This window comes from Crocodylus porosus, unplaced genomic scaffold (genome assembly GCF_001723895.1).
Source record: "Crocodylus porosus isolate Cpor-Errol unplaced genomic scaffold, CroPor_comp1, whole genome shotgun sequence".
NCBI lineage: Eukaryota > Metazoa > Chordata > Crocodylia > Crocodylidae > Crocodylus > Crocodylus porosus.
Genome location: NW_017728918.1, coordinates 77,938,888 through 77,949,223, shown reverse-complemented (window position 1 = coordinate 77,949,223; position 10,336 = coordinate 77,938,888).

The following is a 10,336-nucleotide window of genomic DNA, read 5'->3' as shown; positions in this document are numbered from 1 at the left end:
GCCCGCCCGGCCCCTCCACTCGCTGGGGCGGGACTCCTTCCGGGGCTGGCCCCTTCCTTCCCTCCATCGGGGCTTCACGGCCGAGCCCGAGGCAGCCAGGCAGTGCCCACCTCCTGAACAGCCGCGGCTCTCTGCCCTCCCCTCTGCCCAGCTCCCCGCAGCCCTCTCGGGCCGTGGCATAGAAACCATGTGGGGCAAGCCCGGAGCCCGAGTGCGTATCACAGTGGTTCTCAACCTTGTTTGGACCAGGACCCACTTGGAAACATTGATGGGCACTAGTCCCCAGCCAGTGGGGGGGCTGTATGTGGAGCATGGGGGGGGGGAGGGGGAAACTCTGCCAGCCTGCAAGGGTAAAGTCACAGCTTCCCCTGTTTTTCTCCTTTAAAGGAGAATCTATTTTTCAAGTTTGTTCCTGACCCTTTCATATATTCTTGCCACCCACTTTTGATCCGCGGGTTGAGCAATGCTGTTCTGTCACATCCCTTGATCCCGGCCTTCTACTATCAGGTTAAATCCAGGCTCTTGCTCCTTCCAAATGCTTCAGTGGCTGCATCTACACGAGACACTGACTGCAAGTATTAGATGACTGTGCAGTAACTGGAGTGATTGCACAGTCATGCCAAGAAACTGCTTTTTTGTGATGCTGACTGCACAGTGGCTTGTGACCGCTGCACAAGAGCGTTGTGTCATGCTTCCTGTCATGTATTCACGGGCTACTACGCATTCAGTGTCTCGTGTATAGGCGGCCACTGTTTCCCTAACACAGAAGTCAGCAATATTTTTTGGCAAAGTGCTGAAAACACCCGCAACCTTGGCTTTTAAGGTGCTGCATGCCAGAAATGGATGGTGGGAGAGCTGCGAGGGGCCTGATCCTTGTTGTGGCAGTGCAGCCCTGTCCTCTTCCCCACCATCCACCCCAAGGTGCAGGTACACGCTCTAGCACCCGGGTCAGGGATTGCCTACCCTCGCATCCCTTTGCTGATCTTTCTCACTCAATGGGTTAAACTGATATGAGAAAACATTTGCTAAGCAGACAGGTAGGACTGAATTGTCCCTGAGAAGGCAGAGACTGTAGGCAATGCCTCCCTGTGGGCTTCTTACAGGAGAACCCACCAACGAGGCTCTAGGCTGTCTCTCTCCTTGCTCAGAGAAAGCTATCACAGAGACCCAGGAAATAGTCAGCTCTCAAGAACCAATGACCCTGTGTCTGGATGCTTTGTTTAAAAAAAGGCTTGAAGAAGTAGAAATGAAGTCCAGTCAGCAAAGCAAGTGAGGAAGGGAGATAAAGAAAGAGAGAGAGTGGTTAGAAAGTTAAATGCAAGTGGCCTGAGAACTTGAGCAACTCCTCCAACCACACACGGGGCACAGCCGCTTCAACTATCTCTGCAGCAGTCCAAAACAAAAAGGTGGCAAGCAGGACAAAAACATGGATTAACCCAAAATGCAATTAATAACAGTGAATCAAATCTAATTTAGTTAAGGAGGTTGAAGAGGACTGCTGATGTGTTTAAGTTCTACCTCCTTTTGCAAGTACTGTGAGAATGATGTTTTTTCTGGATTTGGATATGATGGTGAGCCCCTTTTCTTCTGTGTCTTCTTAGAAGTGGAGACAGTTTTAAGGATGGTTTTAAATGCATACAGGATGGCCCACTTGCTGATTCCCATCCTCCCTGGGCTTTTCTAGACCTAAATTTATCTTTAGTTTGGAGATGATGTTGAGCATTAAAGAACTGGCTGAAGAGTTCCTGCAAATAAAGTGAGTTGGACTTCTGTAAGCTGCCAAGGGGTTAGATTAAGCCTAAAACAGCAGCGATTCCTTTGCCTCTCTAACTTAAGCTATATCCAGGAGTGTTACCATAAAGAATATCCTGCCCACTTGCTCCCTTTCCTTGTGTGCCAAGGGCTGAAAAATGCTGTGTAGCTACTTAGCTGCACACAGGGTATGTGCCAATTAGCACCTCTGAGAGGGAGAAGGTAAGAGCAGCAGTAAAGCATGTGACAAGTAGCAGCTACCTTGTATTTTTGAGGGTGTAGCATACGTGGAACAGAGGTGCTTAGTTTCACTGCAGTGCTCCTTAGCATGGTTGGATGCAATGTAGACCTCCCCACAGAGCCCTTGAAAGGCAATTTGTTTTCAGAGTCACAGGAAAATGGATCTAAATGGACCTCAAGAGGTCATTTAGTCCAAATCCTGCTCAAGGCAGGATCATCTTACCTATACTATACTGGGCAAATTGTTGTCTACTCTGTACTTAAAAATGTCCAGTGTCTTTACATAAAACAGCTCATGCACCATAAAAAAAATGTATAGTTCTACAAAAGGGGCACAAAATAGACACATCTTCAAGAATAAATAACTGCCTATCACTCTAGTTAGATGCTAAAGCAAGATACATATTTATATTTATATATTCATTTAGAGAAAAAGTAAGACATGAAATATATTAATTTAGAGCAAAAGTAAGGTAAAACGATATTTGATAATAAAATGGTATGCATTTAGGAGGTAAATTAGGTCGTTGGAAAGTTCTGTGTCCAGATTTTATGGACTGCAGCAAAAGGATCTGGGACAGCAGAAGTCAGTTTGAATTCTTCCTCTTCCTATAACACCCTTCACACAGTGTGCATTTGGTTGTGGGAGAATTTTCAGTTCTCTATGGCTCCGACATGTTTAATCAATAGCTAGCCCCCCAACTGAGAGTGCTTTTAAGCTTAAATTGGTTCAAGGCCCTTGTTTCAACTGCCAAACACTGAACTGGCCCCTTAGTTATTCTCTAAACCAAATGTGTACAAAATAGCTTTCTAATGGGGAATACAATTATTATAAGTGTATTTATATCTGTGTTGGAAGGACCAGGTCATAAGAGAGATTCTGAAATGTCAACAGATTATTCTGTGATGGACTATCCCAGGGGATGTTTTCCAATGTTATATATCACAAAAGGATAAAGATCATGTTGTTGTAGTGCTAAATTCTTTAGGATAGTGTCCAGTAAAGAATTTAAGTGCTTGAAGCATAATTTAAGTGGAACAGTACTACTTAAGTCCACAACTGCTATCTAAAAAGCCCCACAAAGATGTCTTCTAACCCTCTGTTCATAAGGTCTCTGTCTACTCTCTGTTTGGCTTCAAATTTCACTGTATGTCTGGAGAAAATCCCTAGTCTGAGTATTTCCTGCCTGATTAAGATCCAGAAACCAGGCATTCTTCTGCCTAAATCCCCATAGGGGATCAATAAGGAGGCATTCTTGGAGCAAGCCTAAAACACAGCGGGTGCCAGGACTGAGCTTCTCAAAAACTGTAGTTGCAGTCACTTTCATTTTTTAAAGTTGTGGTGCTGTCGCCTACCAGCCTTGTAAGTAATAGTAGTCACAGTGCTTATCCAGAAGCTGGATTTCTGGGTTCAATTCCCACTTCAACCTGAGAGGATTCAAACTCACTTCTCCCCTCTCTGATTATTACAATTATCTAACTTCAGGTGATGGGCTGCCAGGAAATGGTACTCTCCACTCAAGGAGAGGAGAGAGAGAGAAAGAGAAGCAACTTTGTAGCCTTGTGGTTTTCCATTTTGTTTGAAGTAAAGTACAGTAAACAGTTCTTTGAATGGCGATCTGAAACCATGACCACCCCTTCCCAGGGATTCCCTGACCACCAGGCGACGGAGCAGTACAATAACTGGGAGAGGGTGAGAGGGGCATGTGTCCCAGGTGCCAGCTTAGGAGGGGCATCTAAATTTCCCTCCATCCCCTGCAGAATCCAAGCCATGGCAGGATACCCGTGCCAGAAAGTCCAAAATGGTTCTGGGTGCGGCTGCTGCTTTAAGAGCAACAGCCAGGGTGAGCAGAACATAAGGGATGGCAGCTGCAGCTCAGCTGGGGACTATATAGGAGTTCCCAACATGGGTAAGACTGCTGTGTCTTCGCCACCCTGCTTTTGAGTCCTGCCATGCCTTCCCCCACTGCTCTCAGAGTCTGCATGTGTCTCCCCTCCCGCTCTTTCACAGGTTTGCCCTGGGTGCCAACTCCTGCCTGTTATATCACTGCTGCAGATCCATGCTGTCTCTCTTTGGCCCAGTGCATCTTGCAGGTTGTCAGAGCAGGGTTTGAATAGGATCTGGTAAATAAGGCATGGGGTTGCACAGTGAACAAAAAGGAAAAAATAAAATATTGAAGAGCAGCGTGTTAATTGAGCACTTTCCATCTTGCATACAGAGTAAAGGAGAGGTCCCGTGGAAAATATAGTATGAGAGCATGTAATTAAAAACTGTCTCAGAATGCACACATACAAAGGGGCTAAATTAAGGTGGCTCAGACAAGCTTAATTTTGGCATTTTCTGACCTCTGAGCATCTGACTTGCAAGATTAACACTATCCTAGGTTGTATGTAATATATCCTAAATGGGAGTCAGTAGTATTGGAAGACTATTTATGATGGAATTACAGTGAGGTAATTGATATCAACCACTGCTCCATGGTTTTCGAAAAAATATTTTAACTCTATTTTTGGACCTGGTATCAGTTTATATTTATTGTCACCAGAAGATCAGGCTGTAAAAACGAGCAGAAAAGATGGCACAGTATCTTTGCTATGAGGTCAATGCAAGACATACCTGATATGAATTTTCCTAATCACAGTGGAATGCTATCTAGCCTGCACTGGGCAGGAACAGAACAGGAGTACCATATTCCTTTTACTTTACTGATGTTTGCTAGACTAACCAAAAGTAGAACAAGAAATTTCTTTTAGACAGGGTCCCTAAAAGGGTGTGTGTGTGTGTGGGGGGGAGGTGTAGGGACTAGATGTGGCAATATTGCTTTGTAGTGAACTTTTCCATTTTGAGTTAGGAGCCTAGGCTCACATGCAGTGAATGAGGAGAATTCACTTAAACATAAGATATGTAAAATCCAGCTGAATTGCTTAAGATAGCCAAGGAAAAGGATATGTCTTAAGCCTTGCTGCTCTCTGTCCCTGTATCGCTTTCTCTTTGGTCTGGAGTGTGCTGTGCCTACTTGTCCTCCTTCAAGCATGGTGGAAGTGGTATAGACTTCACTTTACACACTTTATCAGGACTGGAAGGAGGCATTTCCCTCACAGCCCTGCCCCACTTCATGTGGTTAGGCACTGGCACCAGCCCTTTCTCAAAAAATACAACTGACGTGCCTTCTGCCTTTTATCTGGCAGCTCAGTGGTTACAGGATGTGGGAGGCAATCAATTCCTTCCTCTGCCTGATGGTGTCTGAGCTCTTATCTCCCTTGAGAGGGCTTCAAGCACCAAGCTATAGGTTATTCTAGTGTGGCACTTTCTCAATATTTTCTTTTGAAACTGCTGCACTTTTCATGGTGTAATTAAATGCTCATTGGGCCAGAGAGAGCATAATTCTAGCTAAGTGGATAGGGCCGTTACCTGGGCTGATCTGGGTTCTGCACCAATGAATTCATTCTGCACCAATGAATACTTCATATAAAATACTTAAACATTCATTGGACTAGGGACTGGAGCCCAGGTCTTTCCTCTACCAAATGAATGCCCTGACCACTAGGCATTAGGGTCAAGTGTGATCTTCTTGGTGCAGTTACTGTTTAATTACTTCATGCTGGGTTCACCAGTCCAGAGTAACTTGAAGCCTGGAAAGGGGGAGGTGTGGCTTCAATTCTCAGGCAGAGGAAGGAATTAAATGTAGATGTCCAACATCCTCAGCTATTAGATAGAAGGGGAGACATCACCCCAACAACTTCCATTTTACTGACCCTTTCTGTGTGCTCTAAGACCTTACAGGCAAGATAGGAAAAGGGAATGCCTAGTCTGTGGATTCTGAAAGTGCCCTAGGCATGAGCTAAGCACCTGCCTGGTCAGCACTGGCAAGACCCGGGCAGTTTTGGGCACACCAAGGAAAAGACTTTTAGGCACCTGACAAAAGTTATATAAAGTTTATGCCACTTCTAGTATCCACAGACTAGGCATTCCCTCTTCCTATCTTGCCTGTAAAGTCTTAGAGCACGCAGAAAGGGTCAGTAGAACGGAAATTGTAGAGGTGATGTCTCCCCGTCTGTCTAATAGTTGAGGATGCTGGGCATCTAGGTTAGCCCTCCAGACACCTATCTGGAGGACTAAGCATCCGGTTTTGAGTACCTACATTTTTTATTTAGGCACTGAAAGTGACAGGTAGGCATTGGGCGCTCTCTGCCTAGAACTTTGGTATAATGTGGTTTCCCCTCATACTCGGTATTCAACATCAGTTAATAAACAGACTAGAGTTTCTGTTTGTCCCTTTATCATGTTCCCACTTGTCATGTGCCATTGACTTGTTACTGGCTGGACAGCGGGCCTGGTTATTTTTGAGTAAAAAGCATTAGGAACAAAACTGTGATTTCCCCTGGGTTTGCCTTTTGTGAACACGTGGAAGCTACTTTCACTGCTGTCAACCTATTTTTATGGGATCTTGTAAAACTTGCACTGTTAGGCAGTGTCCACAAGCAATCTGATCTGGCTCCTGTGGATTTTGTAACGTTTTCAAAGGCAGACATGAATGTGGGGGGCATTTATTTATTTAAAATAATCTTGTGATTTTTAAGCCCCGACTGATTTTTTTGGAGGTTTTATTAAATGCTTTGGGATTGGCAGCACTGTATCAGCACTGGAGATCTGCTGCCGGGTTCAGGAAGAAGTGGTGTGCATGTCCAGACTTTGGAAATCCTTCTTTGCAGCCTGCTAGCTGCAGGGAAAGTGCATTTGTGTTTACTGTTTGGGAATGTTGGTATATTTTAGACTCTGACCCCATATGACCGCCCTGTGCACCTTTTTCAATTTGTTTTCTAGGACAAAGGCAGTTCCTCTGGGCATTAAGGTGCTACTAACAACAGAGCCAGCTTCTCTGTGAGTTTCATAACTGAATAAACACATTTCTGTTATAACCTAACCTAGATCTGCTCTATGTCTGTTTCCCTGAGGACACACCATTAGCATCTGAAGTATCTATACTTCCTACATTGCAACAGAGATAAGTTATCATTCCAGCTGCTTATCTCAGAACTGCCCCGTGGATCCAGTGAGACGATTTCCTCTTTAGTATGTCACAACAGGTATCTGATACTTGCTTTCAAGCATTCTCTTAAAGAAAAAAAGAGTTTGAATTCTTGCTATTTCCTTTTTCGTATCACTCGTTAAATCCATATAGCTTGGTTTACTGTTTTATCTTTACTCATCAAGTTATTGACTAAGCTCCTGGTTTCAGGTATATCAATTCCATTCAACGTGTGTTCCAGGAAGTTTAGGGTTACGGCAGAAGAATTTTTGGAATTCATTTCCCAGACCTCAGGTGACTTTTAGAAGGTGGTATGGAAAGGAATCAGGGTACAGCAAAGTCTACTCAAAACTTCTGGGAAGGAGAATCGGGGGAATAATGTTCTTACTCATTACCTTTTTATTTCTGCTTCTTTTAATCTATTATGCGTTGAATTTATATTGGCACACGCTACAAAATATGTTCCTTTTTCTGGGAAAAATAGCAGAAACAAGGTTGTGTAATAATAGCAAAGGTGATCCCTGCAAGAAGGAGGGTGTCAGTGAGGTGTTTTGTTCTTCTGGAGGAAAAAGGGCACAGCAGATGTTAGCAGCCCTTCTTTCCCTGAGTTTTACTCAGGAGCTGACATGTTTCAAGAGACAGCAGGCTGAGAATTTATTTAAGAGGAAGATGGGGAGAATTGCTGTTCAGCCATACAATGAGAAAATTATATATTTTTTCTAATTGTTTTCCTTTCTGGCAATGAGGGAGTGGAGGGAAAAGTTAAAAATAAAAAGAGGACAGCTACTTTTGAGAGAGAAATGTAGTAGCTAACACCAGGGGGCTCTCAGCCTGCCTGGGTTCTCTGGCTGCTACTGCAGTATAAATACAAATAATCACACTAGCCTGCTTTCCTCTGCTGCAAAGTATTGTGGGAGCTGGAATATTGTAAAGGCTTGCTCAAAAGGGTAATTTAAGTGTCTGAATAGACGCATATACACGAGACTTTTACTGCAGAGCTGACAAATTAGCTATGCAGTAGATGTCTCTTGTCTATACATGCAGTGCTACTAGGCTGAAGTAAACTAATTAAACTCAGCAGCAGGATAGTACTTGTAAACACTATCTGCTACTAAATACTTGTAAATGCTACTAAAATACTTGTAAAAACATGTACTACCTTGCTGCAGAGTTTTTTACAAGCGTAGACTCTGATGGGGCTGGCTGGGGCATGAGCGTGCATAAGTGCAGAGGCTGCCTGCCAGCTAGTCCCATACTGGAGCACCCTCTTGCCCCAGCCAGCCCCTGTGCAGCATGATGAGGTGGGTCAGAGCAGCCCAAGGCTGGCAGGTTGACTCCCCAGACCTCCTCCAACAGCGGCTGTTGAGACCCGGTTCAGCATGCGGAGCACCTGGGCATGCACCCTTGTTGCAATAAGCACCGGAGTTTATTGTGTCAACTTAATTGTACATGTAGATGCTCCCAGTGGGAGATAAGTTAAAATGAGTTTCCATTTAGAAGTGACCTTGGACTCCTTTCTGTTTTAAATACTCCTTATTTAATAGTGTAGTTCTGTTAAGAGGCCTCAGTTGGGTTTCCATCATGGTAGGTACAGTATCAACATGTAATAACAAAGATTGCCTGTCCTAATAGCATTACAAACTTAGGTCCTACTGCCACAGTATGCTCCCTGAGAGTCAACCCCTGCACTCATGTGGAGTCTCATTGACTTCACTGCCTGCATAGAACAGCTTGCAGGTTCTGGGCCTTGGCCTCTAATAAGAAACAGCAAGCTAAGAAAACAAACAATGTTAGAGAGAGGGAGAGAAAGAAAATAACAGTGAAAACCAGGTCTTTGCTGTACGAAGCACTGTCTCTGCACCAAATATTTGGCCAGTGTTAAATGGGAGCACTGAAATTATATCATAAACTGTCTAGCTTTTCTGTGGAAATTAATTCAGAGCTAATCTTAAGGGCCTGGGCTCATTGGACCAAATTCCATTCTAAAAAGGAGTTAGATTTAATGCAGGCCTGAGCTTAAATAATAATAATTAAAAAAAAACCAGTTGGAGGGGGTTCATTTATATTTGCTAATAATAAAGATTCCACTAATGGTAAAGCTAGCACTGGATGCTATCCTGATCTACGAGGGCATGACCAAATCAAGGTCTAGCACAATTTTAATGCTGGCTCAGACTTGGAAACATTTCCAAAGACATCTTCAGACAAATAATTGCACTTTTCTTTAAACTGAACATATAAAAACACTTCCTCCTTTCAGATAACTTAAATAATCCCTTTTACAATTCCTTTTTACAAAGTGCATCTCCTCAGAGTGACATGTTATTTGAAAAGGAAAATGAATGACTTTCAAACATAGTATTTACAATTTAGGTAAGGAGAGCTAGGTAGCCAGCAGAAGTCAGGGTAGAGTTGTACCCTGTTAGGCTAAATACAGACATTTAAAAAGCCTGGGGCTGAATCCATTCAATTTTTGCAGGTTAGTCTAAGACGTGTAGATTGAACTGAAAAGCAAGTGAACAGACATTCACTTGATTCTGGAAATACAGTCAGATGCCTGCAGTGGCCCAGGCCAGAAGCCAGGAGATGCTAGAGCATGCCTTTCTGCTCAGCTGAAGCAGATGGTTTGGGCCAAGGCTAGCTCACCCACTGTGTGTGGGAGGGGAAGGGTTTGTGGGGGAGGTTCAGAGCATTCTGGAATGCTGGGGGACTGTGAGTTAATTGGAATCTGGAGGGGATCTGGGACAGAAGTTCAATAAACTGATTTAAACTAAATCAGTTAAGTCTGATACTGCATTCAGCCAGGTTTATCTTAAACCAGTTTCAGTCATTTTGAAAGCTTATGTGCACTGAACTTCTGTTGTGTTACAGATTTGAACCATTTGCTTATACTGGTTTCTGTGTAATTTCTGTCCCTAGCCTTTTAAACTAAATCAAAGATACATGAGCTTTTGTAAGGTACAGCTTACTTTATCAGATGCTTATGCATCTCTGACTTAGTTAGTCTGTAAAGTGAAATTCTACCCTGTCTTTAGCCTAGTTTAGGTAAAATCACTGGAAATGGACAGCCGGGCTCTTTCACTTAGTTTTGTTTATATCTGTGATTATGAAACACCGCAGGTAGTGAGACCTGTTATAAGGTTGCCTGGGACTTTTCATTATAAAGATCCTATTTTCAGTTATTTATACACTTTTACTATCACTCTCAAAGTGACTTGCACAACATCTAATACTTGACTCGAGCTCCTGGAGACAACTGAATATATGGGAATCTCAGCTTGCTTGCTTTTTTATATATAAAAAAAGTTTCTAGC